General features: G+C 46.2%; 1 long non-coding RNA gene across 1 annotated transcript; it reads left to right on the forward strand.

Annotated features, from left to right (window-relative positions):
* Positions 1 to 518: 518 nt before the first annotated feature.
* On the forward strand, positions 519 to 4,175 carry LOC127031055 (uncharacterized). The gene is made up of 3 exons (XR_007768489.1): positions 519 to 573; positions 2,821 to 2,900; positions 3,973 to 4,175. It is a non-coding gene; the product is annotated as an uncharacterized LOC127031055 (long non-coding RNA).
* The last annotated feature ends 14,715 nt before the right edge of the window (positions 4,176 to 18,890 follow it).

Here is an 18,890-nt window from a genome sequence, read left to right on the forward strand (position 1 = left end):
AATGAACAGCAATAGCAAAGTCTCTAGGGGACTTCCTGGAGTCATTGGCACTTCTTCCTTTTTGGGGAAAAGACTCTGCTGGGGGTAAGTGTTTGGGTAGGAGAGGGTGGTCAGTGCTGAGTGTGTCATTCTGCTGTGAGTATCATTCTGGATTCACTTAATCTCTAGGAACTTATTCCACAAGTGGGACTTCTTGCCCCAGGCCCTGTCTCCAGCTTTCACATGCTTTGACCTGATCTTTGTGATCTCCATTGTCCCAGTGGGGTGCAAATGTCTTTGTGGTTCATAGATGGAAATTTGGTCTGATTGGGAGCCAGTGGAGGGACAGGAGCGTGGATCTGAAGTACTCACAGAAGCCTAAATGGATCTGGTAACTGCTCTCGTAGAAAAGAAACACACTGAAGTTCTTCCAGGCCCAGCTGAAATCCAGTTGCTGCTAGATTGTTTGGGTGGCGTCTGTAGATGTTGCACATTGTTGATGTACTTACAAGGTCATCCCTGTGTTTCAGATTGTACGTCTTCAGGTGCCCTTGAGAGCTTTCATCCTGAAAATTATACTAAAGGAGATCAACTGTAAGTCCAGTTAGATGTTTTCTTCAGTGATTTTTTATCTGCCAAGTACATAGTCTACTTCTCTGTGGGCTGTGTTAAGTGATCACAAATGTCTCATGCAGTAATTCGCAGAAGGCACTCCATGTCTTACCTAGGTAGGTAGGTAGGACACATGCTGCTGCCTTCAAGAGATAGTGACCGTAAGAAAAGGATTTATGAAATGGAGACTCTTTTAAAAAAGGGCATTTATGGGAGTGAAGTTCCCTTCTCACTTGCCCTCCATCTTGGGAATTCCCTTTTACAGGGCTGTCAGAGAGAGAACCCGAAGTCGCACAGGAAAACCAATTGAGAAATGTAAAAGCTCCTGCAATCATGCTGCTTACTGAAATGCCCTCTAAAGCTTCCCTCTCCCAAATGGCTTCCTCCAACCAACAGAAACCCAAGCACTGAAAAAGTAACGAAGCTGCAGCATAATGGGCTGCTTATTGCATTTGTACATGAATTCTGGTCTCTGTCCCCTCCCTCCTCCACATAGGTCCTGTCTCGGCCTGTCTGTTTATCACGTCCATCAGTTGCATTTTATCTTTCAGCTGCAAGCTCTTGGGGGCAGGGAATATCACTTCTTACGTGTTTGTGCACTGCCTGGCCCTGGGCCTGGTTGTGTCCTTTCGGTGCTACTGCAGTATAGATATTTAATAACGGGGTGTGTATGGTACCGAACACTGAGGCCCCAACTTTCCAAAGTTCACTTCGGCGCACACCTGAGTCTGTGTAAGCCCAGATGCATGCACCAAATCAGAAACACACACGAGTGCCCCTTTAATTTGGGCCTAGAAACTGGCTCTTCAAATCCCGTCTTGATCTGCTTTCTTCTGACGATAGGTGTGGTGTTTACAAGGTTTTTTGTCCTCCAAGCTCTTTGGAGTTTGCAAACCATATACGAGTTCACTAACCACCCTGGAGTTATATATCCTGGTATGTTCGCTCACCACAAAACCCTAGTTAAAGTGTTCGTGATGATTAGTAACTTCTCTGATTTTGTGCCTTTCAGAGGCAGCCTCTTTATCTGCCTCTGGCCACTGGATCTCTAGGTGCTTCCAGAGAGCCATAATCCCTGTACAAACACTGGACCACTGCTCACCTGTTCCATGTGCTAGGCAGGCAGGTTGCTTTCTGCCCAGATCTGCAGCAGCAGCAGTGAAGTGGTCCCACAGCAGTGATGCAAAGCCATGTCCCACATTGCCTTTTTTTGAAGAAAGCTCACAGGAGCAAATGGAAAAGATGTGCTAGGTTTTCCTTGTGGCTCACTTGTCACACCTAGGTTCCAATCAACCCAGTGTGCAAGAGAGGGATGGGCAAAGTCCCCTTGCCTAGTTCATTACTGGTGGAGATGGGCTAATCCCACAACCCTGGCACCGGGGTCTGGATGTCAAACAACTGAGGCTGGGGATTGTTCAGATGCAGCGTTGGGGTCTGGCTGGGCCCATTTGCAGAAATAGAGTTCCTGTGTCACTGAGGTGCTGTGAAAAAGGGCAGGATGGGAAAAAACAAGAAAATAGCATGAAAAATGGAGCCCAATCAGGGAGGTAGAAAAACTGAATTGAAAAATCCAAGTACAGAATCTAAATACATGTATTGGGCTGGCTGGAGGCCACACATGCACGTGCACGTGCCCTGGATGGAGGACACTCACCTGTACCAGCCTAGCTTTCTTTCTGCCGCGCGCTTGGGTTCTTCTCCCCCTAACACAGAGCCCTAGGTATCCTTCAACTAGAATACCAAAATCTCTGACCCACCTTGGTGTTGTATGGGACAGATTTAAATGACAGGGCAAATGGGATTCATCTCTGGGCCCCTAACCCAGCGAGCTCTCTGCCCACTTGAATCTCCCAGTGAAGCCAGCACAGGGAGACTAGTAGGATGAAGCCTGAATTCACTTTGAGACCCCCTGAGCCCAAAGGAAAATGTGCCAGGTTTCCCAGCAGGTTCACCTCCTCATAGCATGGGTGGTCACCAATCCAATCTGACTGAGAACCAAGCAAAGAGCACCCGTCTCTAACATTATCTATAGCACTATAAAGGCATATGGCCCCTGCAAACCTGAAAGACCTGTTCCATGCACCATAGAGCTTCACTGATCACTCCCGCCCAACCGTTATATTGTCTCCCAGTGCTCCAAGCTAGGCTGACTAAACTTGGCAGATACGTGAAATTCTGCATCTGGCTCCTTGCAGGCTGTGAGTGCTGAGATATGTTTGTTTGTTTCAGTTTACCTCCACTTAGCAAAAATCCCAATCTTTAGAGCACCAGGATTGAAGCCCAGCTTTACTCATTGCCACCCTTCTAAGGTAAGGTTTCTGAAAGGGGCGAAATCTGTTCCTTTGGCAACATATCACTGCCCTTTGCTGCTCCTCTGTGTCATCTGCAATGGGGAGGTTTCTTTTCAAAAATATCAGGTTACATAAAACTACACTTGAAAATTTGCAGTGCTCGTATCTCTTAGGAAGCTATCTCCTGCCCCTAAGCTATAGCTGGGCTGGCTCTGGGCATGTTTGCACTGGGAGAATTCCCAAATGAATCCACATGCCAGTGTGGCTCTTATTGTCCATAGAGAGAGAGCACAAATTGTAGCAACCATATTTTAAAGGGATCTCAACCCAGCCAGCTTTGCATGTGCAGTGCATTTTACCTGCTGCTTTCTGCATGAAAATGCAAGCGAGAGAAAGACTTTTCACACCATGTGCTTTGTATGTGAAAGCTTCCACTAGCTTGTGGATCCGACAGAGAACAGAAAATTGCAGGCCTGGAAACCACATCTTGGAAATGCTGATTTCCTGAGTGGCGATAACACCCTTGAACATGCAGGGTAACCTCTTAAAAGGCATGTTAGCTTTCTGTGTCCTTATGTAGTTTCACACATAGGCTACTAAATGAGCACCTAATGGGAATTCAAAGGTGCTAGCTTGCATTGGTGTGGATGTTAAGAGGACTCTTCAATTGCATTAAGCTAACACAACTGAAAAAGTCAGCCTCTTTGCCTGAGTAGACGTGGCTTGGTGACTGATGCATTTCCTTTAAAAGCTGCAGTATTCACTACCAGTTCAGTTTTGTAAAGTGCTTTGGAATTCCAGGCCTGTGCAGGGTGCTTACTTGGTTTAAAAAAAAAACAAAAAAATTTTTTCTCCTTCATAAGTCTTTTTTAATAAAACTCGGAATTCTTAGCTCTCTCAAATTGCTTTGTTTTCAGTAGTCACATCTGACCCTAGTCAGATTAAATGTTTCCAACTCTCTCACCACATTGCTCTGATACTAAATCCATAACAGTGTAGCCCACTTCCTTGAACAGCTAGGACCGAACTTACTAGGTGAAAGAATCCATCCTTTGGAAATGAACTGAGAATTTCTCCTTTGTTGTTCTAGCACTGTCTTGTGTGCCATAAAAAACTCCGTAAAGGGTGATATACCAGGCGAGTGTGGTGCTGATTCACCTCTGACACTGAGGAGAGAGAAGAAAGAGTGGCACAAATGAGAAGGTTTAATTCATGTTCCTTTTTCCAAAATTTTGATTCAACCTTTTTACTCTGGGGAAAAGTTGCCACATCTATTATGGAATTTCAGCTGAAGAACGGCAGTAGATCCGATTGTCTCCTTGTTACTTGGATTTACTATTTTTCAAATCAAATCTGTCTTGAGTGATGAGTTTCAGGGAGGGTTTGGGATTGTGGTTATTGTTCTATTAGTTTCCTTTGGTTACTCTGTTAATAAATCATTCTTCTTAGCATGCCTGCTGTGTTCATTTCACCCCACTGCAGGATTCGGTTCCCTATTTGATAATTCATACTGCTCTCCACTCCCACATAAGAGTTGTGTATTAGTAATTCATTCCATCTGCTGTTCTTCGTTGTCCAGTGCATATAGGTTGTACATGTATACATGCACTTATACACACACCACATTAATAGTTATGTGCATGGTATTAATATTTGATTTGTGTGTGTGTGTGTTGGGTGATCATGCTAAATTGTGTTATTCTTGCTCGCTTATGCTAAGGCATATGTCCCACAATGCTCTGGGACACGTATGGATTGGCACTTGGCTTAGGCGGATACACAAACTATCCAAAGCTAGATGGACGAATGTTCTAAACATAGGAGCAATGCGGCGTAAGGAAATCATGGAAGCTGTATGAATGCTTTACTTAGGGAGTGCCTTCATTCCCCTTAACTATTCGAAACAAAAGATGGGAAAATACCGGCGGCACCAGAGACAACGCTGGTTAGTTACGCTTAAACTTTAAGTATGTGAACAGTGTTCTGCAACTTGTAAACAGCCATGCCTTAAAAGATTGCTGTTTTAAGGAGGCATTCGGGAAGCACACCTTCTGGGTGAACTGAAAATGCTGCCTGAGACTTTGCTTCCTGGGAAGGATTGGTGAGGTATTAACTCTCTTTCCCGTACTGTATTGCTTTGTCTTTAGACAATACATTTGCTTGAGCTTGATTATCTAGTCTCTTGAACATTCTTAATTTTGAACCGCAAGTCTAGTCAGTTAGTTGGCTTTTAATCGATATCCTCCTGGAAACCAGATGTTAGAAATGAAAAGTTCTGATAGGTCATCTGATCTATTGCTCCCTAGATCAGTGCTTCTCAAAGTCAGGCTGCCGCTTGTTCAGGGAAAGCCCCTGGCAGTCCAGGCCGGTTTCTTTACCTGCTGCGTCCGCAAATCTGGCTGATCACAGCTTCCACTGGCTGCAGTTCACCGCTCCAGGCCAATGGGAGCTGCGGGAAGCGGCGTGGGCCAAGGGATGTGCTGGCCACCGCTTCCCGTCACCTCCTTTGGCTGGAGCGGCAAACCGCGGCCAGTGGGAACTATGATTAGCTGAACCTGTGGACACAGCAGGTAAAGAAACTGGCCTGGACCTCCAGGGGCTTTCCCTGAACAAGCGGCAGACTGGCTTTGAGAACCACTGCCCTAAAATATGCTTTCTAGTGCTTTGTCCAATCTAGTCTGAAAGGTAATCTGCAAAGCAGGAGGAAAATAGGGTTGGGCCCTTTATTGCTTCTTTATGACACACTTAAAATGTTTTCCTGCTTGTTCTCTTCCTTGGACATAACAGCGTCACTTCTTGTTTGAGAACTTCTTGGAGGACTTAGGAAGTGTGTAGTGGGAGTTCTCTTAACTGAAGGGGTGTGAGAGGTGGAATCCAAAATGTTTTAGTTAAATAGCTATTAACCAATACATACAATTTTAAATGATCTGGAAAAGTAATCTTTTCCCCGCCCTCCATTAATCTGATTTCACTTCTTTAGTACTTGAGTCATGCACAGATTCCAGAGTAGAGAAGCCACCTGCCTGGGAAGCTGTTTCATACCCCAAAGTGACCTCACTGTAAGGAACTCTTCTCGTTCAAAGAAAAAAATATTACGCTGGGCCAGAGTGTGTCCCACTCAGTCCTTCCTCAGGCACAGCTCCCGTTGAAACTCCCATCAACTTCGATGACAACTTTTCCTGACTCAGAACATCAGAGTTTTCCTGTTTTTATAGCAGGGTAAATTCTACTTGTCTGTAAACATCAGAGTAGTCTAGAATTCCCAGAACAGTCGTTGGATGTTACAGCAGTTCATGTGGCAGGAAATTGTCTGATGGTAAAAATATCCTCACTTCTGCCCAGAGCAAGTCGCAGGTTCACTCTAGCATCTTAGAAGTAAAACAAACATTTGCCTCCACTTGCAAGGAAAAGCTTTTGGACAGGAGCGCTCCCCCCCCTCACTCTTTTCTACTGGTTTTTCCTGGTCTGATTGCGCTGTGTCACACAAGGCCCAGGGATGCAATCTCCCACCCCTGCATAGCACCAGGTCAGCTCCCCAGTGGCAGCAGAGTTTGCAATGCTGGGGGGACAGACAGGGTTGCTGCTGGCCGCCTCACCACGGCCTCTAGACCTGCTGAGTTGGCCTCAAGCTGTCTGAGAGGGCTATGCTAAATAAACAGACTAAAAAAAGATTCAATGTTGGTATAAAATAGAGCTGTTGGACCATTTCTATTGATATAGGCAGTGTTGTAGCTGCATCAGTCCCAGGATATTAGAGACAAGATGGGTGAGGGAATATCTTCTATAGGATCAGCTTCTGTTGGTGAGAGACAAAAGCTCCTGCAGAGAAGAGCTCTATGTAGCACGGACGCATGTCCCTCTCACTGACAAAAGTTGGCCCAAGAAAAGATATTGGCCCCCCCACACACCTTTTTGCTTTATTTTCCATTGAAACACTCTTTCAGCAGTAAATGGTTTCTTGATGAAATGGAAACTTTCATTACAAAATCCACTTTCTTAAATAAAAATTCAGGTTTTAGCTGAAAACGCCCAAACCAATTTTTGGAACATGTCTCAGAAAAAAATGATGAAAAATGGAAATTTGTTGCTTTGGTTGAAAAATGTTCATGGTGTGTGTGGAGGGGGTGTGTGGAATTCCTGAGCTGCTCTGATAAAACACAAGTCTGCAGACTTCCGGGGCTCTAGTTCTTGCAATGTACAAACTTCACTTCATGTGTTCGAAGTCATAATTGAATGGATCAGAACATCTTCAGACAATGATGATAAAGGGCTAAGGTGACCAGATGTCTTGATTTTATAGGGACAGTTGCTATTTTGGGGTCTTTTTCTTATATAGGCTCCTATTACCCTCCACCCCCATCCTGATTTTTCACATTTGCTGTCTGGTCACCCTATAGGGCTAAGGTAAAACTGAGGCTCCATGAGGGAAAATCCCAGCGTGTGTACTCATGCTGTTGGTCACATATTGCAAGAAGCCAGTGGTCACCCTTACCCTCTGGTGACGTGTCTGAGCTATTGACTGTTCAATGGGCACGTTTTAAATTGCCTAGGTGGCATGTAAAGTAAATAAGGTTTTCTAAATATTTAAGAAGCTTCATTTAAATTTAAATTAAATGAAGAGCCTCCTGGACCAGTGGCCAGAACCCAAGCAGTGTGAGTGCCACTGAAAATCAGCTTGCGTGCCGCAGGTTGCCTACCCCTGAGTTAAATGCTGGTGCATGCAGGTATTGTGGGCTGGATTATGCGCCCCCCCCATGCTGGGTGCTTAAAGGCTGGACTGATCCCAAAGATCCCTTTCTCCCTGCCCAGAGGGGGCAGTTTGGCTGAGCTGGGGCGCACAAATAGAGGAGGGACCAGGGGTGCTTCAGGCAGAGCTAGCAGCTGCTGTGTATGGTAGTATGCGAGTGAGACGTGGAAGGCCCGTGACCCTGCACACCAGTACGACTGCAGAGCTGGGAGCACTGGCTATCCCTGTGATCGAGGTGTTGGAAGGACACCTTCCTCTGTGTTCCGCCCAGTGCTCAGGGGCTGTCCAATTTGCCTTCCAGAGCAAGGTGATTCAGTGGTCTCTGATGGCTGGCTAGTGGGCCTCCTCCACCTTTGTCTTACCAGGGGCGAGGCCGTGCCCTGTATAATGCACACCACCTGTTACACAGGCTTAGTTATAACCTCACCGTGCTGCTTTAGGCACAAGCATTGTGTTTATAGGGGGAAAAGCTCAAAGAATGGTCGATGCCAAAGCTTGCAGCACTTCAGAATCTGACTCATCACCCCCTTCTCTCTTCACTGGGTCACTGAAGATGAGGTTTTTCTGACTGGCTTCAGGCCCCGACTTCCGCTATTCAGAAAGCATCCGTTCAGTAAATCCTCCAGGGAGCAGCTGCCACTCTGTGGAGCCACGACATGGCAGATCAAATGTTACTTGTGTATTTGGTCTGACAGAAATGAAGTCCCTGTAATGGAACACAGGCTGTTGCTAATTCTCCTCCAGGCTTGTTCTAGCAGTAACACACCATTCTCCTGTGATGAGTGAACGAGATGGCGAGTTTGATCTCCCTCCAGTTCCTGAAACCCTGGTTATAATCAAAGCTTCAGAAAAGAAATCTGCAGTCCCTGCTCTTTGCTCCCAGAAAAGAGCCCTGCACTACCATTAACACCCAGCTGGTGGGGGTCCTGGCATTCGTTCTTTGGGGACTCACGGAGAACTTCCAGGCTGATGGGGCTCAGGTCGCTAGAGCTGCTGCAATGGGATTATTGATTCTTCGCAGTTGGAGGCTCACCCAGGCCTTGCGGGGACCAAGCTGCTTGAGCAGAAGTGAAATACTTTGGTGAAAAATGTTATCAGAGGTCAGTTTTAATCTCACCCCATGTGAATGCTATTTCCCCAAGGGGCGGTGGTGCTTTTGGATGCAAGGCGAACACCGTGTCCTAGATATTTTACCCACTGATATTTGACAGGATGCTTTGGGACTGTGGCTTCCATTAGAAAAATAAAACTAAGGAAGGGTGACCAGCGTCCCAGAGGAGCTAGATACTGTCTAACTCTGCCTACATCATATGCACACACATTCTCCCCTTATCTTCCCAGGCCTTTGTCCCAGTCTCCAAACCATCCCTCCCTCTTCCCATTAACATGATCTCTTAATTCAAACAAGCGAGATGTGCCAGTGGATCTGCAGCTGTTACTATGGGGTATGCAGTGACGTAACTGGTATGATTTGTTTTCTGGGTGATTCACCATTACATCTCCATTGGTCTGCTCGGAGGCAGCAGCCAGTTGATGTTCACTTGGGATATAGTGTGCTCCAAAGGATGAAGACAGACACATGCCGCTTTTCCTCTCCTCATGGAGGCTTCACTTTTGTCCTTGGCTTCTTTTTGTCCTCTTGATATAAAATCAAGATAACTTTGGCTGACACGTCTGGCCGCTCTTTGTGCAAGGCAAAACATACCAGCTGGCACCACCACTGGTGATGTCAACGCTGAAATGGACATGCCTGGATCACTTGGTGTTTGATCACTTGCATGAGTGACATTTTGAAAAACCTATAGACTCTCCTAGAGCCGATACAAGTCAGTGGAGGCAATGCATTGACTCGGGAGCTCTGTGTACATAATCACAAGCTTCTTAAATGCTGACTCTCAAGGGCACCGTGTTAGAGACACGTGGAAAAGTTAGTGCCAACAGACAAGATGTTCAAAGCTAAGGGGTACCTGAAATGCAGCAACAGGAGAAAATGATTTACAGTTGGTTGGTGTTTTGGAGTCCACACCTGGGTGGAATTAATCTGTCTTCTGGCATCAGCCAAGTTCTTGTGTGGATAACTTAATAAACATGGCCTCAGTACCCACCACACAGATCACAGATGGTCCTTTCTTAGCCATGACTTCAGCAAGTAAATCATACAAGCTATAACAGAGGCTCTAAACATGTACCTCAAAGATCTGGGAACACGGCTCTCTGTTTCAGACTCCCAGGCTGGTAGAAATGCTCTTGATTTCTATGTCTGAAGTCTGAGAAGTCACAAATCCTCTTGTTTTATAAGGATATTTATTCTGTGCTGTTGCACTGGCTCAGAGGAACCTCAAGATCTTGTCCATGTCTAGGTAACTTTATATGGCTAGCAGAAAAGTCAGAACTTCTGAAAGAAATTCTGCTGAGATCCAAGTAATCTCCAGAGCCAATATCTCCCATGACTAAAAGTTTCAGGAAATACTACTGATGGAACTGTTTAGTTCAGCTCTGTGGTCATGCAGTTAAGTGACTGCTAAAGAGTAGCTCCCTGCGGACAGTTGTCTCTTTGATCCTAGCTAGTGGTCCTAGGCGCATTACATATTTTAACTCAGCTGCTAGTCTCGCTAAAAACTCTACTAGGACTTTGATGTTGGGAAGATTCTACTCAAAGTACCCAAACTCCTTGAAGCTCAGCTGGCTCTTATCATGGAGGCAGAGCAAATGGCTGCAGAAGGCAATCAAATATCAGTGGCAGAAAAACGTGTAGTGATTCTTTATGGTCCAAGCGTCTGCCGCAGGGGTGGTGGTACTGAAAATAACAGGAGCGTGGTGATGTCTTGAGGATCGAATTCTTTGTTGGAGACCGTATTAATTGTGGCATAACATGATTCTGCAATTTCACCCAGCTGAAACCTCACTCACACAATCACAGTTGTAAAGCCTATATGCACCCATGGGTGCTTATTTACATTTTCTTTTGGAAACAAAGGTATATTCTGTTACAAGCCCTGGAAACAGAACAAAATATATTGAAACTCTGTGTTTTGCTAAGGCCTTGTGCACAGGGGGAAACTGGCCCTTTGGTGCAATGTACCTATTAGCAGAATAATGTTGCTATAGCTATGCTGGTATAACTCCCCTGTATGGACACTCTATTCCAGAATAATTATTCCACTTTATCTATGAAAGTCAGTTTCCCTGTATAGACAAGTCCTAAATGACTCTAATTGGCTCTACAAGTTTTTATTAAACAATGACCCCAATCCTGCAAACACACATGAGTAACGCAGACTCTGTGAGCCATCTCATTGGGTTCAATGGGACCACTTGCTCCAATATATGCTCTTCTGTAGGATCAGGGTCTACAACTGTATTGCTTCTTTCAGTGGAAGGGACATTGTGTATGATACTGATTTAATCGCTAGTGGGTTTAGTTAATGGGTCAGTAGTGCTCTGTTGTACCACACACTGTCAATGCCTTGTCTTAATCTGAGTGACTGAGAACAGAATTTGTGCTTGACAATTTCAGTTTATCGTACATTTTAAATATTAGGACATGCTTGTAACTATGTGGTTCTGGGTGTTCTGAATCACAGACATGTAGGGCTGGAAGGGAACTCGAGATGTCATCAAGTCCAACCCCTCATCTGAGGCAGGACCAAGTAAACTGAGACCATCCCTGACAGGAGTTTGTCCAGCCTGGTCTTAAAAACCTCCAGTGGGCAGGGGTTCCACAGCGTCCCTTGGAAGCCTGTTCAAAAGTTTAACCACCCTTAGAGTTTAAAAACCTCTCCTACTATCTAACCTCAATCTTCCTGGCTGAGAGTTAAACCATTTCTTCTTGTCCTGCCTTCAGTGAACCTGGAGAACAACTGATCACCGTCCTCTTTACAGCAGCTCTTTACATGTTTGAAGACTGTTCTCAGGTCCCTGCCTTAGTCATCTCTTCTCAAGACCAGACATGCCCCGTTTTTTAACTTTTCCTCACAGGTCAGGATTTCTAAACCTTTTTTCATTTTTGTTGCTTTCCTCTGAACTCTCTCCAATTTCCCCACATCTTAAAGCACATTGCCCAGAACTAGGCACAGGACACCTGCTGGGGTTTCCCCAGTGCTGAGTAGAGCAGGACAATGACCTCCCGTATCTTACACACGACACGCCTATTAATACATCCCAGAATGATATTAGTCTTTTTCGCAACTCCATCATATTGTCTCTTGTTCAGTTTGTGATCTGAGCTTTTGTTCATCAGCTTTCTGCGGTGAGGGCGGCGTTCTGAGCCTGAGAGCAGCTCTGAGGGGGATACTCGGGGTGCAGTGTAGAGATGAGCAGCCTGGCTGCAGGACTTGGATCTACTTCTCCTCCCTGCCCTTTCCAGCTGTGCTGTATACACGGCTGTGCTCCTCAGAGGCACCGTTGCTGCTCCTAGTCTGACATGGCTCAGTTTTCAGGGGCAGGTGGTTTGCCATGGAGAATGAATACGTTTAATCCAATCTCTAAATTAGCTTGTGAACTCTTTGGAGCAGGGACCGTGTCTCTGTCCATGTGTGTTCAGCACCTGATCCCGATTCAGGCACTAACGCGATAGAAATAAGTGACAACCGCACCCACTGTAGGGTGATATGTTCTCGTCATTTGTGGATCAGGATATAGAGCTAATCCTGCAGCAGTGTCTACTCGTTTCTCTCTCCTGCACCATATGAACCCTTCCCTCCTGCCCACCCTTTGAGCTAAAAGGCCTCTGGCCCCTGGGAACAGCTGCAATAGCATGAACATGCCATGGGAGCAGGGGCCCTGTGCGGGAGGAAAGAGACAGCCAGGTTCTGAGAAAAGGAGTCAGTGTGTGGGGCTGGTCTGGGTTTCACCTCATCATACCAGCTCTTGTAGGCTGCCAGTCAAGTCTGTTAAGCATCCTGCAGTCACCCTGCAGCTTTTGCATGGGATCAGGACTTGACCAGCAATTAACACCAACCCAGACGTGGATGGTAAATGGTGAGTAGGGGCTTGGGCAGATGTTGCCTGCAGCTCTTTTCAGCGACAAGGAGAATGGGGAAAACCAGAGAGAGACCAGTTCTGCGTCTCCTACTCTAGAACTCACCCCAGATCTCTAGCCCCATGGAGCTGGGCTGCAGCTTTCCCTGGAGCAGAATGGGGTGCTGTCTCCATTCCTCTGCTCTTCAGGCTTTCCAGTCTTCTGTGTCTTTCGTTGGCTCCCTGCTGCACGGTGCAGTGAAGGGGAAGATAGGGCCCTGGGCAGGCTTACTGGTGTTTGCACAAGGTGGTCTGCAGGGAGCTGTAACACGAGGACAGTTCAGCATGAGTTTTTCTCTGCTTTTGTCAGCAGCCTTTCTAGAGGGATTGATAGCGCCATGAAAATCAGTGGCTTGCTAGACAACGATTGCCAGGCTGGCTCCACTAACCTCCAACTCCTTGCTGGGTGGATGCCAGTGATTTCTACCTCCCATTAGCTAGCCAGCTGGTGCCTGTGTCCCATTGTGTGGGTGCATCGATATTCATGACACATTCCTACATGACCCCCCCGCTTTCCTCCCATGCTCCCCACTCTGGAGTAAAGGACTTAATACTGCGAGAGTCAGTGTAAATGGTGAAGGATGAAATCACTCATCTGTCCATTCCTGGGGTGTTTAAGCACCTCAGCTATAGGACCTTTGGTTCTGGAAGGTTTAATCCATTCTACTACTTTGCAGAATGCAGATATCTCAGTGGCTGCTTTAGTGCCTTAGCAGCTTTGTGAAAAAATGACCCAAAGTGGGGAGTCAGCTCCTGCAGCCTGCTCATTTAGCAGGAGAGACCTGATGGAGTAAATGGCTGCAGCTGTTTCTGGTCTGGGATTAAAAGGACACTGTCAAGGCAAATTGGCTCAGTATTGAACTTTTTTTTTTCTAAACAAGTTTTCACCCAGCCTGAGGCTGACAGAAACGTGCCCTTGACTTTGTTGTTCTTGTTCATTCCTCTGGACATTCTACAAATTCCCCTGAAATACTCGCAGCCCAACCACTGTGTCAGAATGTGAGGCTGGACACCCTATTTCCCGAGGTGCACATAAGGCAACGGGGTGCAGGAAGAGCGATGAGAAAACGCGTTAAAAAGTTGTCCTGTTTCACAGATCTGTGGTGGTGCTGGGAATGCAGGTCAGGGCTTTGGTGTGTGTAACACACAGGACCAGATTCACCGCGTGGGTGCAGTTAATATTCTCCAAGCCCAGAGAGCTACCTGTGCTCTGGTGAGGTTCAAGGCAGCTTTCCAATCCGGGTGGCTCTCCATAGGACCTCCACTCTGAGGCTGCCTTTGGTAAAATTCATGGAAACCAAGGCACACCCTGAGCACCCTCTTCCCTAGATCTGGTTGTATCCACCTGGTGTCGCTCACTTTGTACTTTGACTGTACCTCTTTTCAGGATAACACGTTTTGGCCCGATCCCCAGCTGTGGCCTGGAGGCACCACTGCAAATCACATAGTAATGCTGTGTCTGTCTTTCTGGCTCGATTCCCACACTGGAGCCCATCCCTGTAGTGTTTGGCTAGTGTAGTTCATCCTTCTTCCTCAGACAGACTATTCCTCTCACTGCTCTTCAATTAACATCTCCAACACAGCTGTAAAATTCCCAAAGACGTTTGCGCACTCTTGGCGCATTACCCTGGTTTTACTCCGAGTTTCATCTTTTCTGTTCTGTGTAACAGAGGTGCCCCGTCATTAATATTCTCACCTTCGAATGCACTCAGCTGCTCATGGGGCTGAGCTGTAATTTCACATGCTCTGCTCTCCTGCCTGTTGCTTTCTTCCCTTCTCTCAATCGTGACATGTTGCCCTCGGTTCTTATAGAGCTCAGCAAAATGTTGCCGTCACAAAAGTACAGCATGTTCAGGGGGTAACAGATATTGCAACCAGATCTGGTCTTTGGGGACTATATTGTATTATATTATGTGAGGTTTATGCATCACTCTGGGCCAGGGATTGTATCAACTCCTCCAGCAACTCAGAACAGTGAGGGGTGACTAAGGTGAATCACTCAGGTTGTAACATCCCTGGGGAGGTTTATCTAGCCTGGTTCAAATGAGGTTTCCAGAGACCAGCAGACACAGGTGGGACTTTTGGATAAATAGCCTGAGTTTAAATGGACTCCAGTGGGTGGGGCCTTAGGTCCAAGGGGGTCACCACCCCTTGTGGGAGGGTTGAAAAGACTTGGGTCTGCTAGGGCCCCATTAGACTGACAGATGACCTCCGGTGAGCTTTTCGCATGCTCACAGGAACACTTATTGTTTTGATGTATTTTCTCTGTAATGCTTTTACGTTAACAATAAAGGCGCTTGCTTAGAAAGAGCTGTGTGGTGACTTGTAACTGCTGGCAGCATACTATCTGTAGCCCTCGGAGCGAGAAAGCAGCGCACGGGGACTGGTCTTAGCCAGCCTGACATGCTAGGGACATCACAGTGCAAGGCAGGGGGCTGTGTCACCTTACAGGAGAGACATGGGCCTCTGCCCGAGGAAGGTGATGGCTGGGAACCTGAAACCTTAAATGAGTGCCCTTGAGAGATCACAGATGGGAAATACAGGTGCAGTTACCCTGAAACTGTGACTTGGGGATCCGTGTGTGTTTGTGTGTGATCAGAGGCATGGTACCCACAAAAGGATATGGTTTTGACTGTGCGCTCATGAACGATTTAAGATGCAATGCAGCTCAGAGGCTGACACAACCAGGAGGTGTTGCTGGGGCCCCAATCAATGTGAGCCTGGAATTAATGCAGTAAGGCTCAGTGTAAAGAGTGTGATAGACCCAGGCCAGCTGGGAACAGCAGAGTAGTCAAAGGGAGATATACTGGCCACTGGATAAACAGTTTCTGTTCCCTGAGTGACCAGATCAGGGGCTGCTCCAGGCTAATGAGAACACCTGACTCCAATTAACCTGCTAAGAGTCAGGTGAGGCTGTTAAGCACCTGACTCTAATTAAGGCCCCTCTGATGCTATAAAAGGGCTCACTGCAGTCAGGCTGGGGAGAGTCAGGGAGCCGGAGGAGAGAAAGTGCGTGCGAGGAGCAGGGAGCAAGAGGTATGCAAGAAGCTGAGAGTGAGTAGGCATACTGCTGGGGGACTGAGGAGTACAAGTGTTATCAGACATTAGGAGGAAGGTCCGGTGGTGAGGACAAAGAAGGTGTTTGGAGGAGGCCATGGGGAATTAGCCCAGGGAGTTGTAGCTGTCACGCAGCTGTTACAGGAGGCACTATAGACAGCTGCAATCCAGCTGGACTGGAAATGGGAGTAGAGGACGGGCCTGGGTTCCCCCTAAACCTCCCAACTCCTGATCAAACACAGGAGGAATTGACCTGGACTGTGGCTTCTCCCAGAGGGGAAGGTCTCTGGGCTGTTTCCCGACCCACAGGGTGAATCTGTGAGGCGAGCAAATCTGTCAGTAAGTGCAGGATACACCAAGGTAGAGGAGGAACTTCGTCACAAGAGCTATTGGCTTTATTGAACTGGTCCACTCTTGTTGGATGTCTGCAATGGAAGCTACCTTCCCTCCCCCCAGTACCTGTATAGTGTGGTTTGTGGGATTACTTGGTGAAAATAGAGAGAGAGCCACAAATCCTGGGGGTAAAGTCCCATCCCAGGGCACGGGATTGTCAGTTCCTTAATGGTTCTCACTAAAATTCTCAAGCTTCTGTCCCAGCATGTGATCATTAGGATGGTGTTTTGAGGAAACTAATTGTTGGAGGCTGGGGACTGGCTTGTAAAATCCCTCTTGCCTGGCACTATGTAGGGTTCATTCATCCCAGTCCAAATTGGATGCCAGTAGCTTAACACATGCTGCTTTGTCATCAACTCACAGAGCGCTCAGTTTGCACCGAATCAGGGAATTTATGGAAGGTTTCACTCTTCTAATTCTTTGAGCAGCTTAGCAGGCACAAGCAAGACAATGTCTCTGCTTTACTGGAGCGGACCATCTGTCTGAGGGGTTGAGATGGCAGAGGAGATGAGACCAATTTCACATGCATTTGCTCTGACTTTTCTATTACAATACCTGTTTTCTGTTCCTGGATGCAAATTGCAGAATCCTGTATCCCTGACCAGGTATTAAGTCTTATTGCATTGTATCTTCTGTGCAAAATGAGCATGTTCCCCAGCATAAGAAACAGGGAGAGGAGAGGATGCTTGTCTGGATTTGGGGGTTTGGACATTCTGGAGCCAGACTGAAATTCACAACCCGAATCTGGTCAGAACATTTAGATCATGTCTCATGTAGTTTTCTCATCCCTTCTCTTCTCTGGGCTGGAGTTTGCATTGGCAGTATAATTTGGTTTGGAATCTGCCAAGAAGCATTTTCTTACCTGGGTGGTTTGTTTATTTTTTTGCTAGTGCTGCTGTCGACCTGGCTTCTTCATCTCACGGCATCACTGAAACAGGTCTCTGAGCAATCTCGCAATGTTTGTGATACACTCTCAGAAGCAATCAGTTACTAGAAATTGTGTTACTGAGAGAAGGGGCTGAATGTTTGTTTAAAACAACTCACTTCATCCCACGCTGGAGTCCTTGATACCAAATTTGTTTTCTTTCACCTCCAGTGATGGGATTCGGTTCATGGATATTCTTAATCAGTAGCTGCCATGCATTGTAAATTGGAAGTTATTTCTGTTCTCTCTCTCCTGTGTTCACCACATAACAGAAAACAGATTTGCACTTGTAAAACAAACATTGACATAAATTGAGATGCGCTAAAACTGGGATCTTGGATATGGACACTCAGCTCGTTTGCTCTTTCCTAACACCACTGAGGTTTTGCATTTCTAGAACCTTCTGTCTCAGGGCCTCAAGGGTCTTTACAGACATGAATAAATTACCCTGCCTGCAGTGTACATTATCCCCACATTACTGATGGGGAAACTCAAGGTACAAGAATGTCCTTACAGTTAGGACATTCATCCTAGAGCAGAGGGGCTGCACAAACCCTACATCCAACTTACACTCTCAGAATAGAACTTAAATGGTGCACAGGCCAGGAGCTAACACACTGCACGGGGTGAACATCACTTGTGGTGAATGTTCTTCCAGGTTCAGCTAAATCCAGTGTATCTGCTCTGAAGCACAGAATCAACTACACACAAAACATTAGGGCTAGGAGATGATGCATAAGAACGTATCAGACCCACAGCCACACTGAGGGGATTTCAACAGGGGACAGCAGCAAAATGTGTCTGTATCAGGAGCCAGTGGTGCGGGAGATGTAATCCTGGTGGCTGTGCACATGTTTTATACTGTGTATTTCACATGCATCTGAGGAAGTGGGTATTCACCCACAAAAGCTCATGCTCCAAAATGTCTGTTAGTCTATAAGGTGCCACAGGACTCTTTGCTGCTTTTACAGATCCAGACTAACATGGCTACCCCTCTGATACTTGTGTATTTCACTGTGTGTCTTGTCATTGTTTTCCCGGAGTCATGTCTGTGCACTTCAGGTCTTGCATCTTGGGACACTGATCTGTAATCTGGTGGAAATCTCTCTGCCGCTCATCAGTGGTGAGGCCAGTTGCGTGTTTTTGCCTCATTCCAATCCTATGAGATTCTGAATTCTCGAGTGAAAACGTCAGCTGATTTAAACATTTAATGGAGGGGAAGGGGAAAACATTGCTTTCTTTAAAAATAAATAGTACCCTCTTACTGGGCTTGCTGTTTTCTAAGTTAACACCTTCCTGGGTCATAAGTTCCAGGGAACTTCGCAACACTGCATTGTGAGGGAAAGTGGTATTTTCCATCCATGCATTAGTCTTCTAATAAACTTCAATGCTTCTCAGCACTCAGATCATATTCTTTTCTAATATTTCTCATAATGCTTCATTTTTAAGTCTGTTCACTCCAGGGCTGGGTTCAGCATTCTGATAACCAAAACTCAAATCTTTATAAAAGGGGGGAAATGAAATATTAGTGATTTAGAGTGAGGTTGGGAAGCATTAAAAATGACCAAATCAGAAAACCAGCACAACAGCACGAACAGTCTGAAATCGTGTATAAAACACATGGTCACTACAGGTTAGACTTGCAATTGTTATTGTAATATCTGTGTGTATAAGTCAGGTAAATACAGACACAAATGCAACTAATTAGTCATTACCTGGGCAATTTCTGCATGTTCAGTCATACTATACAGACCAATCACACAATTCCATGTCTATGTTACATACACAATTGCCTGTCTGAACTATCTGAACATCAGCCCCTGCACATGAACAATGGCTGACTTTACCAGACACGTAGCAAAAAACC

This window comes from Gopherus flavomarginatus, chromosome 11, assembly GCF_025201925.1.
Source record: "Gopherus flavomarginatus isolate rGopFla2 chromosome 11, rGopFla2.mat.asm, whole genome shotgun sequence".
Taxonomy (NCBI): Eukaryota; Metazoa; Chordata; order Testudines; family Testudinidae; genus Gopherus; species Gopherus flavomarginatus.